This window comes from Halichoerus grypus, chromosome 10 (genome assembly GCF_964656455.1).
Source record: "Halichoerus grypus chromosome 10, mHalGry1.hap1.1, whole genome shotgun sequence".
NCBI lineage: Eukaryota > Metazoa > Chordata > Mammalia > Carnivora > Phocidae > Halichoerus > Halichoerus grypus.
Window position 1 is genome coordinate 15,452,016 of NC_135721.1, and position 27,174 is coordinate 15,479,189.

The 27,174-nt window shown below is 42.2% G+C and overlaps 1 protein-coding gene across 6 annotated transcripts in view; it reads right to left on the reverse strand.

Annotated features, from left to right (window-relative positions):
- PUM2 (pumilio RNA binding family member 2) overlaps positions 1–16,667 on the reverse strand; it is a 95,831-nt gene extending 79,164 nt beyond the window's left edge. For 5 of the 6 annotated variants that reach the window (XM_078056006.1, XM_036112902.2, XM_078056008.1 and 2 more), the window contains exon 1: positions 16,533–16,667. The gene's annotated coding sequence lies outside the window, so the exon portion shown is untranslated. The remainder of the gene's footprint in view (positions 1–16,532) is intronic. The other variant, XM_078056007.1, reaches the window with a different exon arrangement.
- Between the last annotated feature and the right edge of the window lie 10,507 nt (positions 16,668–27,174).

Sequence of the window (27,174 nt, forward strand, 5' to 3'; positions counted from 1 at the left end):
CAAGAGTCTCTCGTGGTTTCCCTTTTCCCCCCTCCCATATGCTCATCTGTTTTGTTTCTTAAATTCCACATGAGTGAAATCATACGGTATTTGTCTTTCTTTGGCTGACTTATTTTACTTAGCATAATACACTCTAGCTCCATCCACACATTCTTTCTGATGGCTGAGTAATATTCCATCGCATATATATACCACATCTTCTTTATCCAGTACTCAGTCGATGGACATTTGGGCTCTTTCCATAGTTTGGCTATTGTTGGTAATGTTGCTATAAACATTGGGGTGCATGCACCCCCTCCGAATCAGTATTTTTGTATCCTTTGGGTAAATACCTAGTAGTGCAATTGCTGGATCACAGGGTAGTTCTATTTTTAACTTTTTGAGGAACGTCCATACTGTTTTCCACAGTGGCTCCCACCAACAGTGCAAGAGGGTTCCCCTTTCTCTGCATCCTTGCCAACATCTGTTGTTTCTTGTGTTGTTAACTGTAGCCATTCTGACAGGTGTGAGGTGGTCTCTCATCTTGGTTTTGATTTGTATTTCCCTGATGATAAGTAATGTTGAGCATTGTTTCATGTGTCTGTTAACCATCTGGAAATCTTTAGAAAACTGTCTAATTCATGTCTTCTGCCCATTTCTTAACTGGATTATTTGGTTTTTGGGTGTTGAGTTTAATAAGTTCTTTATAGATTGTGAATACTAACCCTTCATCTGCAAATATCTTTTCCCATTCTCAAGGCTGACTTTTAGTTTTGTTGATTTGTTTCCTTCGCTGTGCCGAAGCTTTTTATCTTGAAGTCCCAGTAAGTTCATTTTTGCTTGTTTACCTTGAATCATACACTTTTCTAATGGTGCTGACCAAGTCACTTAGCTAGTAGTTGAGCCAAGAACCACATCAACATTTTTTGATATTTGCTACTCGTTTGCCCACATACTTCATGGGGTAATTATAGATGCTTGTTTTCCCAGCAATAAAAAACAGTATGACTGACACAACTATACTAAGGAAAAGTCAAGTTTTTATGTTTTGAATAAAATTTGGACACACAAACACAAGTATTAATATAGATTCCCAGAAACCAGAAATCTTCAAAGACCCTACCTCAAATCTTCTAATAAGATTAGAAATTAGATTATTCCAACATCAGCATTTAGCCACTAAATACGAATTTACCAAGAATTTCCATGCAAGACTGTGTTAGCTGAGGATAAATCTCAGAACATATTCTCAAACAGGCAAAACAGGATAAATATTTAACTTACATATATGCAAATATGAGGCAAGATTTTTTTTTCCTTAAAATTCTCTCAAAGGATATTACCATGTATTTGAGTCCTTACGAAGTCTCTTGTTTTACAAGGCATTCTCGCAATTGCTTTATTTTGAGAAATAAAATACTGCTTAAGGAAATTCTTTTATTTTGAAACATGAAATACTGCTTAGAGAAGATCTCCAAACTAAATCGACCTCAAACAAACTTTTAGATAACACCTAAGAGAAGCAGGTCAAGGGCGCCTGGGTGGCTCAGTTGGTTAAGCGACTGCCTTCGGCTCAGGTCATGATCCTGGAGTCCCTGGATCGAGTCCCGCATCGGGCTCCCTGCTCGGCAGGGAGTCTGCTTCTCCCTCTGACCCTCCCCCCTCTCATGCGCTTGCCCTCTCTCATTCTCTCTCTCTCAAATAAATAAATAAAAAATCTTTAAAAAAAAAAAAAAAAAAAGAAGGTCAAATAAATTGGAAGTAAAGATGACACGCCTGAAAAAACTTAGATAACACAAAGTGACTCCAATGAGTCAAAGATACATGTGAAATATCAAAGATATATTATGAAATGAGCTCCCCCAAAGGCAGTATTTCTGAATTAACATTTTAAGTAATTTAATATGCTATCATCTTAAAAGTAAAACAAGCGAATATATGCCCCATGATAAAATATGAAACAGCACCACCATCTATGAAAAGTTGTCTCAAAAAAATAACCCACTAAACCCCAATTTCAATAAAGTCAATAAAGTCGCCAGATCTAAATACTGTTTATCAGACATATGAGCAATATAAAAGCACAAAGTCAAGAGATAACACAAGAAAGTAATCGTCTAATCCAGAATGTGGAAAGGGGGAGGACAGAAGGAAGAATATTATTCAGACTAAGAGGCTAAAATATCAAATATATTGTGGAAACCTTGTCTGAATCATGATTTTAATAAACCAACTATAAAAAAGACTTTTTTGAGAAAATCAGGGAAATCTAAATACAGAATGAGTATATATGATATTCATGAATTTTGTTAGTGGTAATAACAGCAAGAGGATTATATATTTTAATAAGTCCTCATCAGGGGCACTGAATGAGATCAAGAGTCGGATGCTTAACTGTCTGAGCCACCTCGGCGCCCCAGAGAATTTATGCTTAAACTGGCCTGCTGTCTGGGAGTTGCTTTGAAATACTATTTTATAAAAAGTAAAATATTAGATTTCACGTAAGGTTGAATCGATGATAGATACCTGAAGATGCAATCCATTATTCTACTTCCGTGTTTAATATTTCCATAATAAAGCTTAATAAAATATAACAATATGACAGAAGGCCATGTGCAGCAGATGGTATTCAAGCTGGGCCTTGAGGGTTAAGCACAATTTGAAACCACTCCCCCCTTTCTAAACAAACATTTATAAACTGCAGCTTATAAAAGTAGTTACTCCCCACAAGGTTAACGGACTTAGGTTCCAAGCTATTGTATAAACTCAGTATCCCTGATTACTTTCTCAACCGTATTTTTGACAAGTGGCATATGAAATTTTTTTCCCAAAAACTGATTTCCAAATGAACACAAACATCTTTGGACTAATTTTTATCAGACACCATCCCCCAAAGAGAACAATTTTTTTTTTTAAGATTTATTTATTTGAGTGAGCATGCACCTGTGCGGAGAGGGAAACAATCTCAAGCAGACTCCCTCCTGACCGTGGAGCCCAACGTGGGGCTTGACCTCACAACCCTTGAGATCATGACCTTAGTTAAAATCAAGAGTCAGAAGCTCAACCAAGCCACCCAGATGCCCCCAGGGAACAAAGTTTATTTCACACTCAATGTCATGCCAGAGATTGTACTAGGCACATTATATCTAATTCTATTATCCAGCAAAGTAGATACTGTATTCTTACTTTACAAATAAGGAAACTGTGGCCAATTTCCATATCCTCACAGAAAAACTACTAAAATGGCAGATTTGATACTGTCAAGACTCCAAAGGCTCCATGTTCTTTTCCATACCAACCAAGCATAAACCATAAGTCAGCTTGTATGTTCACTATACAACTCTCTTAAAGCCTCCCCCCCCCCCCCATCATCCTTTTGCTTACACTATTCAAGTCCCCTGGACAGGTCTTTGCCATTTATCTGTTCATATGCAAATACTACAAACTCAAAGTTTGGCTTCAAATGCCACTTTTTCCATCAAAACCTACTCCCAAACAATCTTTTTCTTAATTCCCATGGCATTTAATTGGTATTTCCAATGTATTAATAACATATTACCTGTTAAGACTTTTTTTTTTTAAAGATTTTATTTATCCAGGGGCGCCTGGGTGGCTCAGTCGTTAAGCATCTGCCTTCAGCTTAGGTCATGATCCCAGGGTCCTGGGATCGAGCCCCGCATTGCAGGAAGCCTGCTTCTCCCTCTCCCACTCCCCCTGCTTGTGTTTCCTCTCTCACTGTGTCTCTGTCAAATAAATAAAATCTTTAAAAAAAAAAAAAAAAAGATTTTATTTATCTATTTGACAGAGAGAGAGTGCGTGAGCACAAACAGGGGGAGCAGCAGACAGAGGAAGAGGGAGAAGCAGGACCCCCGGCTGAGCAGTGAGGACTCTGGGATCATGACCTGGGCCGCAGGCAGATGCTTAACCGACATGAGCCACCCAGGCGCCCACCTGTTAAGACTTTAAAACTTGTCTGTATCAGAATTAGGATAGAAAAAAACATGTAACACAATTATGCAAACTATTCTGGTCACACCAGTGTTCCATGAAATGAGGGAGGGGATCAAAGGAAGAATACTAAGGATAGTATTAATAGGGAGAGGGAAACTGGTAACATTATCAACTATGAGTCCATTTAAAAGCATGAGATAAATGTATTTAGGCATATATGGAAAAAAAAAAAAGCCAGAATATAAGTGAAAAGGCAAGGTGAAAAGCACTCTATCATCCAACTTTTGTAAAAACAGGAAAAAAACATATATACGGATACACAGAAAACAATCAGAAACTGTGACACAACTGTTATTAGTGACACATCTGGGAAAAGGGAATGCATGATTTTTATTTTACATTCTGTAATTATTCACTCCTTGAATATTTCCCATTCATTCCTTATCTCTTTGAAAATATTTAAATATAGGGGAGCCTGGGTGGCTCAGTCATTAAGAATCTGCCTTCAGCCCGGGTCATGATCCCAGGGTCCTGGGATCGAGCCCCACATCAGGCTCCCTGCTCGGCGGGAAGCCTGCTTCCCCTTCTCCCACTCCCTCTGCTTGTGTTCCCTCTCTCGCTGTGTCTCTCTGTCAAATAAATAAAATCATAAAAAAAAAAGAAGAAAATATTTAAATATATACATGCTGGAAATCACTAAACATTTATATAGTTCTTACTGTCCAGTCAGCTTGGAAATCAATGGCCTTACGTGGTAAAACTCAAGTATTTCGTAAGTACACCTATACATGGGGCACCTGGGTGGCTCAGTTGGTTAAGCGACTGCCTTCAGCTTGGGTTGTGATCCCAGGGTCCTGGAAACCAGCCCCACATCGGGTTCCTTGCTCAGCAGGGAGCCTGCTTCTCCCTCTGCCTGCCGCTCCTCCTGCCTGTGCCTGCACCCCCATGTCAAATAAATAAAATCTTTAAAAAAAAAAAAAAAGTACACCTATACATAAGCTATGTACGACTTACAAAGAAACACACTAGAAAAACATCTTTTCCATAAACTAGGCCATCACTTAAAAGAAAAATATTCTGGTCTTATTTGTAAACCTCTAAGGGTTTTTAAGGCAATATAAAGGAATTTACATGTATACCCAATACCTACTATAGTAAATATCTCTAGCCACACCTTCATGACACTTTGGGTTTTAAGAAAGCAAAATCTAATTTGTAGATCTAAATATTTTCTCACCTGATTTAAAGGCATTGTACTTATGTAGCTAGCACTTCGTTTCTAACCACTTCATGTAGGTTAGTTCTACCCTACTCTGATATATTCCTCAGTGTGTAAAAAAAAAACAAGGAACCAACCAAATCATACCTTTTAAATTCCTCAATATATTTGACAGTATGCTGTGATAAACATGATTTACATATTTCTAGCTTTCTTTTTTTTTTTAAGATTATTTATTTTATTTGAGAGAGAGTGAAAATGAGAGAGATCACAGAGGGAGAGGCAGAAGCCGACTTGCTGCTGAGCAGAAAGCCCGATGCAAGGCTCGATCCCAGGACCCTGGGATCACGACCTGAGCTGAAGGCAGATGCCTAACTGACTGTGCCACCCAGGCGCCCCCATATTTCTTGCTTTCAAAGTAAATTTCATAGTATTGTTTCAGCTTAGTAAGTATTGAGAAAGGCTTAGGAAAGAAGACACAAACTGTTTTTTAAACTTTCATCTTATTTTTTAAAGATTTATTTTGGAATGCCTGGGTGGCTCAGTTGGTTTAGCACCTGACTCTTTTGATTTTGGCTCGGGTCATGATCTCTGGGCCTTGGGATTGAGCCCCATGTTTGGCTCCATGCTCAATGCAGAGTCTACTTGAGATTCTCTCTCCCTCTGCCCCTCCCCCCATTCGCCCTCCCTCTCTCTCAAATAAATCTTAAAAATAAAGATTTTTGAGAAAGTGCATGCATGAGCGGAGGAGGAGGAGAGGAGCTTAAGCAGACTCCCTGCTGAGCATGAACCGCTCTATCCCACTGCCCTAAGATCATAACCTGAGCTGAAACCAAGAGCTGGACACTCAAACGACTGAGCCACCCAGACATCCCATGGTGAGCTGTTTTTTTTTTTTAATTTGCCATTACTCCTATTGCCCAATCACTGATCTGAATTCCCAATAGAAGCCAAAATACTTACAGTTCTATCCTATGTTTTCATTCCTAACAGCAATGTGAATGAATTAAGACTAAATGAGCTAAACCACTAAAGGAAGCTAACTTTTTAAGTTTTGTGCCCTAAAGGCTTAACCGTCTGTAAAACATACCACATTAAGATTTGGGATGGATCAGAGGTATGCATTTCTTAGTATATATATATAAGGATGACCTGTTAACTGATTCCCAGAAAACTAAATGTGCTAACATTTTGGAAATTTTTCATGTACCCCCAATTTTAAGGCCACTAGTTCTCAAAACCTTGGTGCATCAGAATCTAGGTAGAAGATTTAAAACTGCACACTCAGTTCCCACTTATATAAAACTTACTTGAATTAGTCCGGGCAGGGAAACAGGGATAGATTTTTATTAGTATTTTTTTTAAGTTCTCCAGATGATGCTTCCCTGTATGGATAGGACTGAGCCCTTACACATTACCGTTAACAGTTATAGCTAAGGAATATATCCACACACACTGCTGGTTTTCCAAATAAAAAAATTTTTAATCATTCATCATGGTGTAACAGATGAATCTGAATCAAAAGATCTAGAATATGGTTCCATGTTTGTCCCAAACTAGGTGAACGAACTCAGAACAGTTGAACACTGGTCCTCTTTTCCCGTTTGCAAATGAGAATATGCCTCCCTCACAGGATTACTGTGAAAAATAAACGAGATAATATATGAAATTAAAATATAAGTGCTTTCTAGAGTATTAATGATCTACCATAATGAGCGAATATTTTCTTGTTTAAAAAAATCAACATAAAATCCTCTAACCCAGGAATTTCTCTTCTGGGAATTTACCTTACATAAACAGCACCAACACGAAAAGAATGAACAGCATAACAACAGTTACTGCAGCACTGCTTCCAGTGCTTCAAAAATAAGAATTGAACAACGCACCTCTAAAACTAATAATACGCTATGTTAATTACTTGAATTTAAATAAAAAATAAGAGGGGCAACTGGGTGGCTCAGATGGTTAAGCGTCTGCCTTTGGCTCAGGTCATGATCTCAGGGTCCTGGGATCGAGCCCCGCATCGGGCTCCCTGCTTGGCATGGAGCCTGCTTCTCCCTCTCCCTCTACTGTTCCCCCTGCTTGTGCTCTCTCGCTCTCTCTGTCAAATAAATAAATAGAATCTTAAAAAAAAAAAAAAAAAAGAAGTTATTTTGAGCAGTATTTCTAGTCATTTCCAAGAAAAAGAAAAAAATTAGTCAATTATATAACATATTTCAACTCTTAATTTTTGTCTAGGAAAACTCACAACTTAAAACATTTAAAATATATTTAGTTTATGATGACTACTATGAACAATCTATGAAAAAAATATATGAGCTGTACAAACTTTTCAATTAAGTAAGAGTAATCTTTTAGGTGATAAGTATGAATTGTGATTTTTAAAATTCCTCAAATATTCAAGAACAAGCTTTTAATTGGTGATCACTTTTTCCCCCAATAACTTTAAGTGAGATGACCTAACCAATTTCTTAAAGATGTTTTAGTTTTAAAAAACTTTTCAGGGCGCCTCGGTGGCTCAGTTTAGTTAAGCGTCTGCCTTCGGCTCAGGTCATGATCTCAGGGTCCTGGGATTGAGCCCCGTGTCGGGCTCCCTGCTCAGCCCTCTCCTTCTGCTGCTCCCTCTGCTTGTGCTCTCCCTCTCTTTCTTTCTCAAGTAAATAAAAAACAAAACAAAACAAAAAAACAATTAAAAAAAACAAAAACTTTCCAAGTAGTTACTTAGAAAACAACAACAAAAAAACAAATGCCTACTGGCCACCTAGCTGGCTCAGAAGAGCATGCGACTTGATCTCCAGGATGTGAGTTCCAGCCCTAAGTTGGGTATAGAAATTAGTTTAAAAAATAAATAAATAGCGGGGCGCCTGGGTGGCTCAGTCGTTAAGCGTCTGCCTTCGGCTCAGGTCATGATCCCAGGGTCCTGGGATGGAACCCCGCAAGGGGCTCTCTGCTCAGCGGGAAGCCTGCTTCTCCCTCTCCCACTCCCCCCTGCTTGTGTTCCCTCTCTCGCTGTCTCTCTGTCAAATACATAAATAAATAAAATCTTTTAAAAAAATAGATAGATAGATAGATAGGGATGCCTGGACAGCTCAGTTGGTTAAGTGTCCTGGGATCAAGTCCCCTATCAAGCTCCCTGCTCAGCGAGGACTCTGTTTCTCCCTCTGCCTGTCACTTCCTCTGCCTGTGCTCGCTCACTCTCTCTCTGACAAATAATCTTTATAAATAAATAAATAACTTAAAAAAAACAAATGCCTAGGCTACAATGTCTGAAAAGAGAAACCAAATTTGTTAAGTTTCCAGGACTACCTTATATACCAAAAAAAGGTCTATTCCTGAGTAGATTTTAAATGATGAAACTTGTTTTATATGCATTTAAATAAAAAAAGAAAAAATTTTTTTTAAGTAGGCTCCATGCCCAGTGTGGAGCCCAACTCAGGGCTTGATCTCACAACTGTGAGATCAAGACCTGAGCTGAGATCAAGAGTCAGATGCTTGGGGTGCATGGGTGGCTCAGCCGTTAAGCATCTGCCTTCAGCTCAGGTCATGATCCCAGGGTCCTGGGATTGAGCCCCTTATCGGGCTCCCTGCTTTGCGGGAAGCCTGCTTCTCCCTCTCTCACTCCCCCTGCTTGTGTTCCCTCTCTCACTGTGTCTCTCTCTGTCAAATAAATAAAATCTCAAAAAAAAAAAAAAAGTCAGATGCTTAACCTACTGAGCCACTCAGGTGCCCCTTAAAAAAAAAAATCTTTTTAAAGATTTTATTTATTTGAGACAGAGAGAGAAAGCATGAGGAGTGGGGAGGGGAAGAGGGGGAGGGGAAGAGGGGGAGGGGAAGAGGGGGAGGGGAAGAGGGGGAGGGAGAATCAGACTCCCCACTGAGCATGGAGCCCAAGTGGGGCTCGATCCCAGAACCCTGAGATCATCATGACCTGAGCCTGAGGCAGACACTTAACTGACTGAGCCACCCAGGCGCCCCTAAATAACAATTTCTGAAAAGTACGTGAAATACCTCATAGGAAATATACACACTAAAACAAAGACTAATCTTAGGAAAGTAACAAAGCAAATATTAGTAACAAAATAGTAAGTAAACTCTTAAGTTTAACTTCTGAAGATACAAAGATAAAAGGGGAAAAAACAATTCATTACATACAATTCTCACTGTATCCATAGTAAAAATCCATAGAAAAAAAATATACCAACAATTCCTCATAGGTAACCATATTAAAAAATAGAAAAAAAATATACCAACAATTCCTCATAGGTAACCATATTTCTAGCACTAAGCTTTCAAAGAAATTTCTTATATGGGATATTACAGAGGACACAGAATTATAATAGAAAATCCCAACAACATTCTCTCAACAGATGCAAGGTTTCATAATCTTATTTTTTATAGTCAGTCCCTCAAGGAAAGCCATGCACGTAACTTGTAACACAATCCAGGGAAAGCAATTCCACAGTTAATTCTGTAAGGGTTCCAGGACAATATGGTCTAAATCTTCCCAGGTTATAATCTTGGATATCCGAAGTCTTTCAGGATTACCCAAATCAGAAAAAGCCTTTAAATCCGGTGGGTCCCCCTACTTATCTTTCCAGTCATTTTTCTTTTTTTTTTTTTTAAGATTTTATTTATCATGGGGAGGGGGAAGCATATGTGCATGCGCACAAGCAGGGGAAGCAGCAGGCAAAGGGTGAAGGAGAAACAGGCTCCCGCTGAGCAGGGAGCCCTACATGGGGCTCGATTCCAGGTCCCGGGATCATGACCTGAGCAGAAGGCAGACTCCTAACCGATTGAGCCACCCAGGCACCCGTCCAGTCATATCTTTTTTTTTTTTTTTTAAAGATTATTTATTTATTTGACAGAGAGAGAAAGCACAAGTAGGCAGAGAGGCACAGAGGGAGAAAGAGAAGCAGGCTCCCCACTGAGCAGGTAGCCCGATGCGGGGCTTGATCCCAGGACCCTGGGATCATGACCTGAGCCAAAGGCAGATGCTTAACCAAATGAGCCACCCAGGTGCCCCCAGTCATATCTTTTCAATTTTCCCTATTTTCATGTCAAGTTCTGCTATTCTCCCCTATCAGGGTCACTACCCATACTAATCCCTCCAGCTGAATGCCATTTCACCTATCTCTTGACTAAATTAATTTCTCCAACTCTTTTTTTTTTTTTTCCATTTTAAGTAGGCTCCAAGCCCAACATGGAGCTTGAATTTATGACCCCGAGACCAAGAGTTGCATGCTCTATTGACTGAACCAACAAGGCGCCCCTCTCAAGTCTTTTTAAGACTAACTTAACCTCAGGGCGCCTGGGTGGCTCAGTCGTTAAGCATCTGCCTTCCGCTGAGGTCATGATCCCAGAGTCCTGGGATCAAGCCCCGCATCGGGCTCCCTGCTCAGTGGGAAGCCTGCTTCTCCCTCTCCCACTCCCCCTGCTTGTGTTCCCTCTCTCACTGTGTCTCTGTCAAATAAATAAATAAAATCTTAAAAAAAAAAAAAAAAGACTAACTTGACCTCATGTGAGAAGCTCCTCCTGACCCCTGCAATGTCTACCTATGTGAGTCCACCGCACTTTTTTTTTTTTTTTTTTAAAGATTGTATTTATTTATTTGACAGAGAGAGACACAGCGAGAGAGGGAACACAAGCAGGGGGAGTGGGAGAGAGAGAAGCAGGCTTCCCACGGAGCAGGGAGCCCGATGTGGGGCTCGATCCCAGGACCCTGGGATCATGACCTGAGCCGAAGGCAGACGCTTAACGACTGAGCCACCCAGGCGCCCCCCACCGCACTTTTTTAACACAATATGCGTGGCACTTAGTGTACTGCACTGCAATCACAAGTTTAATCATCTTACTCTTCGCTTTGCTATAAACTCAATTAACAAGGATCTGGTACCACCAATATCTAAAGAAAGTCTAGCACATCACAGGCCTACAAATCTCAAAAAAATGTGTGCAAGTTTCTGATAGTCTACTCTGATCAGAAGATAAAACTTAGAATATCCAGAGTAACAAATGGGACTGAATGCTCCTCAAATAATACTCCAGGACCATCTTCTCAACCAGACTTAAAATAAAAATTAGCAAACAATTTATCTTTGGCAAGTTCCTACATAGAGTACTCCCATTTCTGCTAGTGTAGGAGCAACTAACTTAGAGATTAAATGAAGGCACCTAAGACTTTCCCCTTGCATTCCTTTTCAGCAGTCAACTGTATTTCAACTGCAAGGTGGTCCAAGAAAACATCTCCAGGGAAAACTGCAGCTATCATCTTCTTAAAACTTCTAATCTTGCTTATTTTATATGTTTTAAAGATTCAGATTGTACTACAGAAAATTTACTATTTTACATTTATTCAGGCTTCAAGTGCTGATAAAACACTAAATAGATGTTAATAAATGACCTGATCACCAAAATGGAAAACACAAGTAGCTCCTATCTGTATATAATTTTTGGTATTTAACAAAATCAGACAAAACCACCCATATTTTTCTCTACCTACAATTTGCCTTATTTGACTGCCTAGCAAAGACCTATACTTAGGGTTAGCTTGTCTCTACTACTCATTTACCTTCTTTAATGTCTGAATGAATAAAACCAGTTGCATCTTACACAGTCAAGAGGATATCCCACTGATCCCTAAATAAGTCTTTCAAAAACCATGCCTAAAAGCACAGATCACCACTTTGAGATCTAAAACTCTTGATATGAGATGTCCACCACAATAGAAATCACAAAAATATGGGGTGCCTGGGTGGCTCAGTTGATGAAGCACTGCCTCTTGATTTGGGCTCAGGTCATGATCTCAGCATCCTGGGATCAAGCACTGCATTGGGCCCCACGTTCAGCAGGGAGTCTGCTTGAGGATGCTCTCTGCCCCCACCTCGTGTGCTCTCACTCTCTCAAATAAATAAATGTGAAAAGAAAAAAAAAAAAGTGTAAAAAGAGCCTTTTATACCCCATCCCCTGTCACATCACACACCATTTTTTATATACTCTGGCAGTCAGTTGCAGGTTTTATTCTCCTGGGCAGGTGTTCAATAGATGGTTTTGTAACGTTTTATAGTCCATTTCACCAATCCCTTCCTGGAAGGGAAGTTTCGTGGTTCAAATGCACCTTTCGCCTTAGGTAGGTGATAATGACTGCCTTTTTTCTTTCCCTGTCCCATTTTCAGTCCAAAGTATTCTGACATTCCAACTACCCCTTCTCCCTTCACACTTCTTCCCCTTTTTTGTACTTGGAAGCGAAATCCTGGGATATGAACATAAGGTGTACACCTTTGCATGTTTTTCTAGTACTCTACTCCAACATCTTTTATCTCTCTAAAAGGGAATAGTAAGTGAATAAGAAGTAAAAATCTAGGGGTGCCTGGGCGGCTCGCCTTCAGCCCAGGTCATCATCTCAGGGCCCTGGGATCGAGCCCCGCATCGGGCTCCTTGCTCAGCGGGGAGTCTGCGCGCTCTGTGTCAAATAAATAAATAAAATAAAATCTTTTTTAAAAAAAGTAAAAATCTGTAATACGTAAACTAAAAATGGATGGGATTACAGCAGCTAAATCTGCAGAGGTGAAATATACTAAAGAAACTATGATTTCTGCCAACATGCTTGAATAACCCATACTTTAATTCTTTAAGCACTTTAGAGGGGCGCCTGGGTGGCTCAGTCGTTAAGCGTCTACCTTTGGCTCAGGTCATGATCCCGGGGTCCTGGAATCGAGCCCTGCATTGGGCTCCCTGCTCAGCGGGAGCCCTGCTTCTCCCTCTCCCACTGCCCCTGCTTGGGTTCCCTCTCTGTCTCTCTCCCTGTCAAATAAATAAAATCTTTAAAAAAAAAAAAGGCACTTTAGAAAAATAAAGGAGCCAGGAAACGGTCAAATAAACTTTTCATTTAAGAAAAAGGTCAACAAAAGACAAAAATGTCCACAATTTCATTAAGAATTAAATGACTCGGGACACCTGGGTGGTTCAGTCTGGTTAAGCATCTGCCTTCGGCTGGGGAGAGTCCTAGGATTGAGTCCGGCCATCAGGCTCCTTGCTCAGCAGAGAGCCTGCTTCTCCCTCTGCCTGCCGCTCCCCCTGCTTGTGCTCTCTCACTCGTGCTCTCTCTCTGACAAATAAAATCTTTTTTTTTTTTAAAGTTTCATTTATTTATTTGAGAGAGAGACAGCGAGAGAGAGAAAGAGCACAAGCAGGGGAAGAGGGGGAAGCAGGCTCCTCGCCAAGCAGGGAGCCCAACGCAGGACTCTCCTGGGATCATGACCTGAGCCGAAGACAGACGCTTAACCGACCGGGCCACACAGGCGCCCCACAAATAAAATCTTTTTTTAAAAAAAGAATTAAATGATTCTTTAGAAGGTGACACTGTTTAATTAGGCAAGTCTTAATTTTTTTTAAAAGATTTTTTATTTATTTATTTGACAAAGAGAGATAGCGAGAGAGGGAACACAAGCATGGGGAGTGGGAGAGGGAGATGCAGGCTTCCTGCCGAGCAGGGAGCCCGATGTGGGGCTCGATCCCAGGGCCCCAGGATCATGACCTGAGCCAAAGGCAGACCCTTAACGACTGAGCCACCCAGGCGCCCCAAGTCTTAATTTTTTATTTATAAAATTGGATCTTTTGAGTTGGACGAAAAAGTCACTAAGGAAAAAAAAATACATTAACCTTATGTGTAAACATACTGCTACCTGAAACTCTGAGAAGAAAAAAGCATTTACCATGAAACTACCTATGTAATAATTCTATACTGTTTCATTGGAAAGGCTTCAAAGTAATAGCTCTGTAAATTCACTTTTCCCACTACAAAAGCAATACATTTTAAGTGAAAAACATCTTCTACTTTCCTAAATATAAAAATCATTATTAAAATATTAGCTTCTAAATGATAAGGTTTGAAGGAAAACTTTTTCCACCACTTCAGAATTCAGAAGTGAGAGACACAGGAACTAGACTGATAGCAATTCAACTATCTCCTTTTACTGACCAAGGTACAATGGAACGACTAATTTAGACCTAGGCCAGTGGGGTTCCTACCACCATACCCCTTAATTATCCTAAACCAGTCAGAGATAGCACTGGACAACTAATGGTCCTCCAAAAAGGCGCAGAGTCTATCATGGTGGCCTCAAGAAGCAGAACAAAGTGCTTTCTGCAGGGGGCAGACTTCCAAAGAGAAAAAGAGAAAGGCTAAGTCAAACTCTTATCAGTTCCTTCTTACAAATTCATCCGACAAGAGTCAAGTGGGACAACAGGAGCCAAGTCAGACTGTTTTTAATGCCTTAAAAACAGCAAGAAATCTAATACATCACAAACCAATTTTAATTATTGGTACAATTTTTATATTAATCACACACGTCAGTAAAACAGCCACAAACTGCAAGCCAAAGCCATACGAGATACACTCAGATATTTAAAATCCTAAACCTTAAAAACATGAAAAAAAATACAGATTATTTTGCTATGTTAAAAATCCAACAAATTTAAAGGTCATTGAATTAGGAAGTATGGAGAACTTGAGTCCAGGAGACAGGAACCAACCTCCACTTAAAATTATGAAGATCTTGTCAATGTCTATAAAAAGCAAGACTATCTGGTCACTGACCAGATTGGATCTGGATGTCAGACCTGGCCCAAATCTCTATTATAGTTACTTCTAAGTACCTACACAGGAAGACAAATTATATTTCAACACCAGAAAGATTTATAAACAAGTATGGAAGGTTTAAGAGAAACAAAATCCTAGTATTACCTTTGTTGAGACTCCATAGTTTGGCTTACCTAAGAAAAACTGGTCTATTAAGGTGTACAACCTTGTAACACCAATTTAAATATGGCAGTAATTTAGACTTTTAAGTGGAAATCTTACTAAATATTAAAAACATCTAAGGGAACTTTGCACTCAAATTAAGTAAACTATGTATAAAAATTAAAGTTTAAATTTTCTTGAAAATGTTCAAGTTTGTTAATAGCAAATCTAACTTGAAGATTAAATAGCCAGACTTGTACAAATAAGAAAAAAAAACTTAAAAGCTTAAGAACCAGGATTCTGAAATATAACTAATTTTTTAAATCAGTGTAAACCTTTACTGGGTACAAAGAACCGCCCTTCAGGACACCAAAAGACAATTCTACAAAACTTAAGTTCACCACAAATTGAACTTTAAAAGACATTCATGCAGAAGGGAAATATCAACTATTCACGCTGCCTGTGCAGATGAAGCAAATCATCTTTAAAAAGAAACCAATTAAAAATATTTGTCCTACGATTCCTAGCCAGAATTCCTTAAATCGTCCTCCGATACTCCAGGTCACATGGTGAGTCACCTATTAAACACGAAATCTAAGCAGTAAACAAGCTTTTAAAATCCTTAGGTAACTCCCTTTATTAAAATTGGTTTTCTGATATACCTTTACAGATATTATATTTCTCGTAAGCGTTTAAAAGCATTTGTCTAATAAAGCTTTCCCTAAAAACCTTTACCCAAAAAAACCTATCACCAGTTTTCTTACGTTAAAATCTCACAAAGTCCGAAATCCTAACTTTAACTGACATGATTGTCTTATTACACCTAATATGCTCCCAATATTAACCCCTCAGAACGTTTAAATATGTGTTAGAATGAAAAACGAAGTTAAGAAAAATGGGTTTTCCCTAGCTGTGTTCTCAGAAGCAGCATAACTTTTACACGCGTTTGGGAATAAAACTTTAAACAATTATCCCAAAATTTGGCCCAATTCAGACACAAAACTATTGCTAAAATGCCTGAAGCTTCTAATCTTCTCTTTCGTTTTAATTTATACACCTGAGTGTCGAAATCTGTTTCGGTAACAGAAACATAACATTCCTTAATAATGGCACCTAACGAGTCTAACCCAAGTCGCTGTTTCCTTCATACCCACACCTGTCTGCCGAAAGCTTTTCTCGGACACACTCGGCTCCCCGAGAATTCCCACACTTGTTTTCATAAACCCACTCCTTCCTCTTCGCCCACTTCCAACTCGCACACTTCTCTGGATCTACCGGCCTCTCCCCTCTTAACGACCATGGGCTGAGCGGACAGCTCGGTCCCTAACCCCAAGCGCCGAGAAACCCAGGACTAGTGGGGTGGGTCCCCCAGCGCCGCGAGGCAGTGGCGTGGGGGAGGAAAGGAAACGGGAGAGCCGAGCACCCCCCCCCGAGCCGGGCGCACACCCCCTTCCGGCACCCCTCCCCCCGCATTGTGCGAGCGGGCCCCGGGCCCCAGGCCGCAGCCTTCCCGGGCTGCCCGCAGGCCCCATCCGCCCTCCCGCCCTGCGGGCTGCTCCCGCCGAGACCGCCACACAAAGCCCGGGAAGCCAGCTCCTGCGCCGCCAGAGCACGGGGAGAGGGAGCAAACGCGGACTGACTTACGGGGCTGCTGCGGCCGCGCTGCCTCAGCCGGGGACACCGACCGTTGGGCACACGGCGGCGTCGCTCTTGGCCGTCCTTCCCTCCTCCGCCTTCGGTGGCGGCAATATCTTCTTTCTCCACCTACCTCCCTCCCCCCCACCCCACCTCCTCCTTCTCCTCCCCCTCCTCCTCCGAACCACCGAAGTACCGAGGGTGAGACACAGAGACTCACAACAACATGGCTGCCACCGCCGCCTCCCCTCCCCTCCCCCCCCCGCCCACCGGGCGCGCGCAAGGCACTCCGGGAGAAAGGGGAGGGGGGAGCACTCACCGAGGTGCGGCTCCTCTCAGTGGCTTCCGTCGCTTCTCCCGCGCTCCGGGCGCCGGCCGGCGGGAGTTCTGCGCGTGCGCACGCTCTCTGCGCTCGCGCTTTTCGGCCGTCCCTCAGGCGTGCGCTCCCCCGCCTTCACCTTGCGGGCTCGCGGCTGGTTCTGGGCTCGGCGGCGGCGCGGCCAGACGGGGACGCTAGCCTGAGTTCGGGTGGCGCAGGCGTGGTGTCGCCGAGCACCGCGTTCGCCTCTGTCTTCCCGCGTGGGGCCTCGACTTCCGAATTCGCTTACCCTCCGCTTCCTCCCCGGTAGCTCATTGTTCTCCGCCAACCGCTTGTGCGGGTGTCATTGCCCTTGACCGCGCGGTACTCCTCGAACTTCGCTTCTGGGGTGCTGGCACCCACAGGAGCCAGACAGAAAGCCAGGCCCTTGGGTTTCATCCTCACCCTCTCCCCGCAGCAAGACGGTGGAGACGTGTTTTGGGTGGAAAAGTGAACCCCTTACGTGGACTGTCATTCTAGTCGTTGCCTCCCGGGCAAGTGGAGCCAGCTCAGCACATTGCTTGGCCGGGGTAAACACAAAGGAGATTCAGGTCGTTCTACTGGGCTAGTGATTCTCACTCGCCGCCGATTTTCATCACCCGCGCTCGCCGAGTGCACCCGCCCTGTCCGGCCCCCACCCCCAGCAGTTAGAGACCAAACCCGCGCTGCCATCCTGGCTCCGTGGCTTTGGTAGTGGTGATTCCAGGCTTGAGACCCAACCGTAGTGTGCCCCTGTCACACAGCTGTAATGTGGTAGGGGCACCGGCACTGTGTCCACCTTGCTCTCCATGGTTTGCACAACTCTTGACATTCTGTATTTCTGAAACGGAGTGCTTTTTAATTTATCTTCCTGGGCGACTGTAAGCTCCACGAGGGGCTGCAGGGACCATGTGTGTTTCGTTCACGCAGGTGTGTTGTGTCCCCCAGGGCTTGGGCCATAGTAGTGTTCAACAATCATATGCTGAATGCCTGAGCTTTTCCGTTTTTAATTATTATCGAAAATGTGTGACATTTGAATCTGTCTCAAGCCTTTACGTGTGGCCCACATTCCAGGCTTCTAGATATTTCCACTTGAATATTCTTCCTGGCACCAAACAAAAACAACTCACACCCATCCCCCACCCCCAATTCTTGTATTATCTCAACAGTTGATAGTGCCATGACCTATTGAGTACCCCAAGTTAGTCCTTTGAAGCATCCTTGTCTCTTTCTCTTATACCTCCCTCCTCATACAGGATTTTCATTTCCCATGTATTTCTGGAGAGAGTTTTTCCTCATGTATCATTAATACTAGCCTTGCATGCCAGGTCTGGATTTCTACAGCAGGCTCTTAATTAGCCTTCTTGTGTTCAGTCTTGTTCTCTCTAGTCAGTTCTGCTCCCTGCCATCTAAAATGAAAATCTGATTCCTGGCTCTCTTGCCTCTCCTTTAGCCATTCCATTGCTTCCTGTCACCCACAACTGCATTTCCCAAGTATGTTCTGTTCAATACTAATAGATGTTTCTTCAAGAAATGTCTCATGATCAAGTAAGAATGGGAGACACTGGGATGTACATATGTTGCCTTCTTCCCCTTCCTTTGGGCTGATAATAGCTGAAGAGTTTTTATGTACAGTTGTTTAATCTGGGTGAACATAGATGGAGCCATCAGAAGCCCTCCCTCAGAATGTGGAATTGGGATTAAGAGACCCCAATCTCCCTCTGGGAAGTCTCTTGAACCTGGCATCTCTGGGCTGATTTGTCCCACAGTGTGGACAGGGAACCCATAGAGAAAACTTGAGTTCAGAGAGAAAAGGAGGGTCCTAATAATGCCTCTCTTTCCCTTTGTTCCTGTACCTTGCTAGCTGCTTCTACCCTTGGATTCTGGTTTGTTTTTTTTTTTAAGATTTTATTTATTTATTTGACAGAGAGACAGCGAGAGAGGAAACACAAGCAGGGGCAGTGGGAGAGGGAGAAGCAGGCTTCCTGTGGAGCAGGGAGCCCAATGCAGGGCTCAGTCCCAGGACCCCGGGATCATGAGCTGAGCCGAAGGCAGACGCCCAATGACTGTGCCACCCAGACGCCCCTACCCTTGGATTCTGAAACACATACCTGGATCATTATAATAAATTCTGCTTTTTTTGCTTAAGCTTAATGAAGTGAGTTTTTGTTACAACCAAGAGTCCTAACTAAAAGCTGTGTGAACACCATCATTATTTATTTATTTAGTGCTTGCAGTATGTAAGCTTACAGTATGTAAGCTTTGGTAGTGGTGATTCCAGGCTTGAGACCCAACCGTAGCTTTGGTAGTGATGCTTACAGCATGTAAGCACTAAAGCACTTTCCATACATTATTTCATTTAATGCTCCCAATACCCCCATGAACAGGGCAGCTTCACAGGCATGTGACCTGCAGTCCCACAAGGCCTGAAGCTTTAGAAGCTTTAGTAGAAGACTTCCACAATTGGTTTAATGCCCCGTCATTGTCATCTAGAAAATCTTAAGTTTTTGGAAAAGATAAATTTTCATTTTGCACTGGGCTCCACAAATTATATAACCTGTACTGTTTATGAGGTATTATCTTTATTTGACAAAATGCTTCTTAGTATCTTTAAAATCAAATTATGCATTGTAAATATCCAAGTGAGGGACATAGTGTACAACACTGCCCAAACAAATTTGACTCTAAAAGACTTTTTTTCATGCTAAATCTCTTAGAGGCTTTGTGCTCTGCAGAATACAGATGAAAGTCCAACCCTTCAGCGATCTGACTCTGCCTACCTCCAGCTCCTGATTCACCCTGCACGTGAGCAGTTCCTTGCTTCTGTGCCTTCATACACGCTTTGCAATCTGGCTTTGCTCATTAGGCACCTTCTGATAATAATTGGCTTCTCTTGTATATTCACCTACAAGGAAAGAATGCATTCCTCAGCTACTGTAAATATCAGGTGTGCTTGATAGTTAAGGTGGACATTGTAATTGATGCCTGACAGCCATTCTAATCACCTGGGAGCTTGTTAGAAATGCAGACTCTTGGCCCCACTCCAGACCTACTGAATCAAAATCTGCATTTTAACAAGATTCCTGGGGAATTCCTCTACATAATAAAGTTTAAGAAGCGTTGGTAAACCAATCACAATAATTCCATCTCACTTGATAAGAACTGGTTCTGTAGTGGATTCATTTAGAACCTGTGGGACACAAAGACCTGCCAACTCAGAGCATCTGGGGGGAAAAAGCCAGGCTCTTTCTCCTTCTGGATGTAAACAAGAAAGCATCTTGCCCCCAGTTCGTGCTGACAGGCATCCTATCTGCTAGTAGCCCACCCAGAATATTCGTTCTCCCTGTCTTCTTTAGTAACAGATCCTCTGGATGTCCCTGTGGGCTGGAAAAGGCATAGGGTGGAATGAGGAGCCTGACTTCCAGCAACACACATTGCATTTTAGGAATGTGTCTGTATGGCTTGTTGAGACAAGTGGTTCTCAGCCAGAGTTGCACATCAGAATCTCCTGGGGGAACATTTGAATTATATCATTCTCAGGCCCCATCCCAGAGATTTTGATTGAATGGTTCTGGTCTGGCTGAAGCCTGGATATTGATATTGTTAAATACATTCCCTGGTGGTTATAGCATGTAGCCATTGCATACCACTAGTTTAGATAGACCACATCTTAGAGCATAATGCCATTTTAATATTCCCTATGAAAATGCCGCTTTCCACCGGGACTGCTAATGAAATTTCTTGTAAACTCTTTTTACAAATTTGTTGTTTTTATAAAAATAATATAAGCCTTTTATAAAAATTTCAAGAAATAAAAGTTCAAGCCATCCCAATTTCAGTATCACAGAAATACTAATATCCACATGTGGTGAACAGCATTATGACAAGCATAAATACAGAGAGAAGGACAGATAGAGAGCTACATAGAGTAATGGACAGGAATAGGCTCAGTTTGCACATGCTATTTTTAAAATACAGTGTTGAACTTAGTCTTACTTGGATTTAACAAAAGAACTGAAAGAAACTGCTCAGATGCATGTTTCTTCATTGTAAGAGAGATTGATTTATAAAAGGTTTCTCAAAAGTTAAAATGATAAAAAAAATCATAATAGGACGGAGGGACTTTTTCAACTATGTGCTTCAATATTGCTCAGTAGCGAGTTCCTTGCTATCTTCCCTGTACCTCCTAATTTTGGGATCATATTATTTTTTACTTTGTCAGGGTTTATAATACTTACATTCTATTTTTATCCATCATTTTCCTATTGATTTTTCTTAATTTCAGTATTTAAATGTATTTACTGTGTATGGCTTCTTCATTTCTGACTTGATTTTGATTCAGTTATAGGGATTTCATCATTTATCAGTGAGCCTTTATTTATGTGGGTTACAAACCAGCCCCAATGATCATTTCCTAGCTCCCGGTTCTGTGAGTTGGTCAGTTGGGCTGGGTTCAACTGGGAGGTTCAGCTGATCTCTCCTGGACCTACCTGTGCAACTGGTCAGCCAGGATCAAACCTGGCTGGGCTGCATGGCTCAGGTCTGGTGGTCAGCCAAGGCACCTGTAGCCCCTCCTGCAGACTTGTTTGGGTCTGTTCACAGCGGTGGCAGAGAGTGAGAATGGAAGCTGCCGGCTTAGAATTCACGTCATGTCCCTTCTGCTGTGTCATTGGCCAAAGCAAATCATAAGGCCAGCCCAGATTTAAAAGATGAAGAAACAGACTTCATCTTTTGATGGGAGAAGCTACAAAGAATTTGTGTGTGTTTGCAATCTTTCGACAGCCTTATACTCCTTAAGTTTTGAAAATGCCTTTCTAGACACGTCTCCAAAGGCAAGGGAAACTAAGGCAAAAATGAACTATTTGAACTTCATCAAGATAAAAAGCTTTTGCACAGCAAGAGAAATAGTGGACAAAACCAAAAGACAGCTGACAGAATGGGGGAAGGCATTTGCAAATGTCTTTTGAGATAAAGGGCTAGTACCCAAAATCGATAAAGAACTTATCAAACTCAACACCCAAAAACCACATAATCCAATCAAGACATGGGCAGAAGACATGAACAGACATTTCTCCGAAGAAGACATCCAAATGGCCAACAGACATGTGAAAAAATGCGTAACATCAGTAGGTATCAGGGAAATACCAATCAAAACCACAATGAGATACCACCTCACACCAGTCAGAATGGCTAAAATTAACAAGTCAGGAGAAGACAGATGTTGGTGAGGATGTGGAGAAAGGGGGGACTGACTTATACTGTTGGTGGGAATGCAAGCTGGTGCAGCCACTCTGGAGAACAGTATGGAGTTTCCTCAAAAAGTTGAAAACAGAGCTACCCTATGACCCAGCAATTGCACTACTAGGGATTTACCCCAAAGATACAAATGTAGTGATCTGAAGGGGCACCCGCACCCCAATGTTTATAGGAGCAATGTCCACAATAGCCAAACTATGGAAAGAGCCCTGATGTCCATCTACAGATGAATGGATAAAGAAGCTGTGGTGTATATATACAATGGAATATTACGCAGCCATCAAAAAAAGAAATTTGCTGTTTGCAAGGATATGGATGGAACTAGAGGGTATTATGCTAAGTGAAATAAGTCAATCAGAGAAAGACAATTATATGATCTCACTCATATGTGGAATTTAAGAAACAAGACAGAGGATCTTAGGGGAAGGGAGGGAAAAATAAAACAAAACGAAATCAGAAAGGGAGACAAACCATAAGAGACTTAATCATAGGAAACAAACTGAGGGTGCTGGAGGGGGGTGGGAGATTGGGGTAACTGGGTGATGGACATTAAGGAGGTCACATGATGTAATGAGCACTGGGTATTATATAAGACTGATGCATCACTGAACTCTACCTCTGAAACTAATAATACACTCTATGTTAATTAATTGAATTTAAATAAAAGAAATCAAAACAAAAAAATGCCTTCTTGTTTTATTTAAACTTAACTAATTTTTTTTTAAGATTTTATTTATTTATTTGAGAGAGAGAACACACACAAGCAGGAGGAGAGGCAGAGGCAGAGGGAGAAGCAGGCTCCTATCTGAGCAGTGAGCCAGACGCAGGGCTCTGGGGCTGGATCCCAGGACTCTGGGATCATGACCTGAGCCGAAGGCAGATGCTCAACCAACTGAGCCACCCAGGCGCCCCTTAAACAACTATTCTTGAGTCTTGCTGTCCCCCCGCCCCCCACCACCCTCACACCCGAGGACTTTGTGGACACTGTTCTTATATGAGAATCTTATGGAAAGGTCTTAGGCTGATTTGATTTTAAACTACTTAAGAATTTTTTTCTCGGGGCACCTGGGTGGCTCAGTCAGTTAAGCATCTGCCTTCGGCTCAGGTCATGATCCTGGGGTCCTGGGATCGAGCCCTGCATCGGGCTCCCTGCTTCGGGGGAAGCCTGCTTCTCTCTCCCCCACTCCCCCTGCTTGTGTTCCTTCTCTCGCTATCTCTCTCTCTGTCAAATAAATAATTAAAATCTTTAAAAAAAAAAAGAAAAGAATTTTTTTCTCTACTTTTGAAGTTTGATGTCTTTTTTTTTTTAAGATTTATTTATTTATTGGGGCGCCTGGGTGGCTCAGTTGGTTAAGCAACTGCCTTCGGCTCAGGTCGTGATTCTGGAGTCCCGGGATCGAGTCCCACATCGGGCTCCCTGCTCAGCAGGGGGTCTGCTTCTCCCTCTGACCCTTCCCCTCTCATGCTCTCTGTCGCCCATTATCTCTCTCAGATAAATAAATAAAATCTTTAAAAAAAAAAAAAAGATTTATTTATTTATTTATTTGACAGAGAGAGACACAGCTAGAGAGGGAACACAAGCAGGGGGAGTGGGAGAGGGAGAAGCAGGCTTCCCCGAAGCAGGGAGCCCGATGCCGGGCTCTATCCCAGGACCCCGGGATCATAACCTGAGCTGAAGGCAGACGCTTAACGACTGAGCCACCCAGGCACCCCTGAAGTTTGATGTCTTAACCGCAATATATCTCGCTGTCAATCAGTTCCTAACAGATTTCCTAACAGTATTACAGTATAACCTTGATATTTGAAATTAAGTTCTTTAATCTTTTCAGGGAAATTTTTCTGTATAACAGCCCTGAATATTTTTTCTCTGACGTTTGATAGGTTTTTCTACTTCAGGGATAAGAATTAGTCTTGTTTGAAACATCTTGTACAAGTTAAAGGCGATGAGAAGACACTATTAAAAAGAATTTGGGGGACAAAAAAAGAAACATCTTTGTCCTTCACATGTATCATCTCCTTGTTAATTGCTTTAATATCTTTGTCTTTTTCTTCTGAATTTACTACAATCACATCAAGCATTTTCTCCATGTTATAAATTCAATTTTCAGCCAAATTGTCAATGGTGCAATGTGACCGTTGGTTTTGATTTTTCCTTAGCTCTCCAATCATCCCTTTCATCTCATTTTGATGTTTTCTCATCATCTGTGCTATTAATCTATTGTCTCCCAGCTCCAAACTTGGCGGTGCTGAGGTTAGGATTCTGCAAACGACACTTCTTCACCAGTGGGCTACCTGGTAAACATTGTCAATAATGGGCACCGGGAAAGAGATGAGAAGGTGGGAGAGAGGAGAAGCCTCTTACTCTTTCCACTTGTTATTCCTGTCAGAAGGATCCCAAGACAGCACCTCAGCCCAAGTGTAGCACTTGGTTCCAGTTTCTAACTTCTTTGCCTGCTCCTAGAACCAGCCTGCTGACACTCCCTTGGAGGGCTAAGAGTGGCTGAACAGTGCCCCCTCCTCAGAGGACTGGGACCCTGCTCTCTGGGGACAAACTCCAAACTCCTGAGGTAGCAGGAGCAACCAGGGTGTCCCCTCCTCAGAGATCCAAGTCCCAACTCCATGGGGCGCCTCCTTTGTTTCTAAGTTCAGCTAACGTCCCCCTCTTTTCTTGATTTCCCCAGGGGTGGTAAGTGTAGTTACTAACTCTACTACCTACCTCATCATGCTTCTCCTCATGCTTTTTGTTTTGTCAGCCTGACCAATTCCCCACATTCTCTCCGTTAAAATAACCAATGTGGTCTCTGTTTTCCTGACTGGTCCTGAACTGATGCATCACTTTCTAGAATTTATTAAAGTTTTGTAATTAAATATTATAGCATAAGCATTTGCAGAAAATTTGACTTTTAAAAAAAATCTTCCCCCGTGCCTTTATTGCATTTTTTCTGCACCTATTTTTTTTGGTTGGTTTAAATGAGTCTCTTAGGGAGCCCGGGTGGCTCAGTCGGTTAAGCGTCTGCCTTCGGCTCAGGTCATGATCCTGGAGTCCTGGGATCGAGCCCCGCATCGGGCTCCCTGCTCAGCGGAGAGTCTGCTTCTCCCTCTGCCTGCTGCTCCCCCTGCTTGCACTCTCTCTCTCTCTCTCACTATCTCTCTCTCTCTCTCTGTGTCAAATAAATAAACTCTTAAAAAAAATAAAAATAGAGATCCTCCTGAACACTCTTTGCCAAGGCCCATGCTACCCACTCAAGGATTTTATTCCCCCCCGCCCCGTGCGGTTCAGCTTGTTCTGTCAACTCAGAGTGTCCAGGGAGATGGCAAACCATGGTGACGTCCACTTTGTTTCCTGTCGTGTTCCATCCTAACTGTCTGGTCTGTGAGCCCTATCTCAGTATGAAAGCTAAGCAAGAACCAGGACCAGCCTATGCATAGCTGTAGTAAGCTTCCTTTTCCTTCCCTTTCCCCTTCCAGGACAAAGCCCAGTTTCTTAAGAAATTGTATATTTGTGGAAGATTGGTTTATATCACTTTCTCATTTTCAAAATTATGAGGAAAATTTTCTTAGATAGTCTTAGCTGGTGACCTCGCAGAACATGGAATTATTTCTTGTTCTCCAAGTGAGGCCTCCAGTCTTAAGTAGAGCATTTCTCCAAAGCTGCTATTTCCCATCTCAAAATCATTTCCAAACTTACCTTCTGTCATTCTGGTGGTACCGTCAGGAACAACATGGCCAGTGTGGCTTGAATCCCCACCTTTGCTCTAAAGCCTATACAAAATAAAGACCCCACTGTTAGCTAAACCTTAACTACCTATTCTCCAATGACAGGCAATAAAACAGTGGAGATTTGAATCATGGTATGTTTGGGGTTCTAGGAACAGTTGTTCTAGTATGAGGAAGCTGTGGTAGCCATGGGTCTGTTTGCTTGTATTCTCTGAATGTTTGTGCATGAGGCCAGTGTTGTTATAGCCTTGTGTGTCCTGTTGCCCCGAAGGAGAAGCCAACTGAATATTAGAGGGAGGGCCAGAGGCATTTCCCTGAACAAGAGCATGCCTGGGTAGAGTGAGGTTTTCCCAGCTTGTTCTAGTTTCTCAGAGGGGAGAACCTGGCTGGTCCTCGCATTTGCGCATAGTAAAGAGTAGGGCTTTCCTTGACTTAAAATAAGAAGAATAGGTCCTGGACACAGGGAGCTCTAGGACATTTTGTCCAATGTCTTTGACTTAGGCAAGGGCAAAACTGGACCAGGAGACTCTGTACTAGCTCAGACAGGCCACACCTCCATAATTCCCAGAGTAGGACTCGCATGCCATCGGAGTGATTCTCAGGCTGTGTGGTGAGTCAGGGAGTCAAATAATGCTCATAAATTCAAAAATAAATTACCACCAGTCCATGGTGTCAAGGAAAATCTACTGATATCTTCTTTTTTTTTTTTTTAAAGATTTTATTTATTTATTTGACAGAGAGAGAGATAGCGAGAGCAGGAACACAAGCAGGGGGAGTGGGAGAGGGAGAAGCAGGCTTCCTGCCGAGCAGGGAGCCCGATGTGGGACTCGATCCCAGGACCCTGGGATCATGACCTGAGTCGAGGGCAGACGCTTAACGACTGAGCCACCCAGGCGCCCTCTACTGATATCTTCTACTTATAGACTGTCAGGAATAGAGGTTTTGCAAGTTGATTATATTTTCTCATTTGTCATTAAATTAGAGATGCATTCCCATAGGAAAAATACATACAAAATATTATTGAAAACCTCCTGGTAGGGGGGCCTGGGTGGCTCAGTCGGTTAAGCGTCTGCCTTCGGCGCAGGTCACGATCCCAGGGTCCTGGGATTGAGCCCCCGCATCAGGCTCCCTGCTCGACGGGGGAGTCTGCTTCTTCCTCTCCCTATGCGGCTCCCTCTGCTTGTGCGCTCGCGCGCTCTCTCTCTCTCTATCTCAAATAAATAAATAAAATCCTAAAAAAAGAAAGAAAGAAAGAGAGAAAACCTCCTGGTAGTACACCAGGCTCAGTGCAATACTGTGAATTATAATAAAAAGTATATTTTTGGTTTTCATCCCCATTCC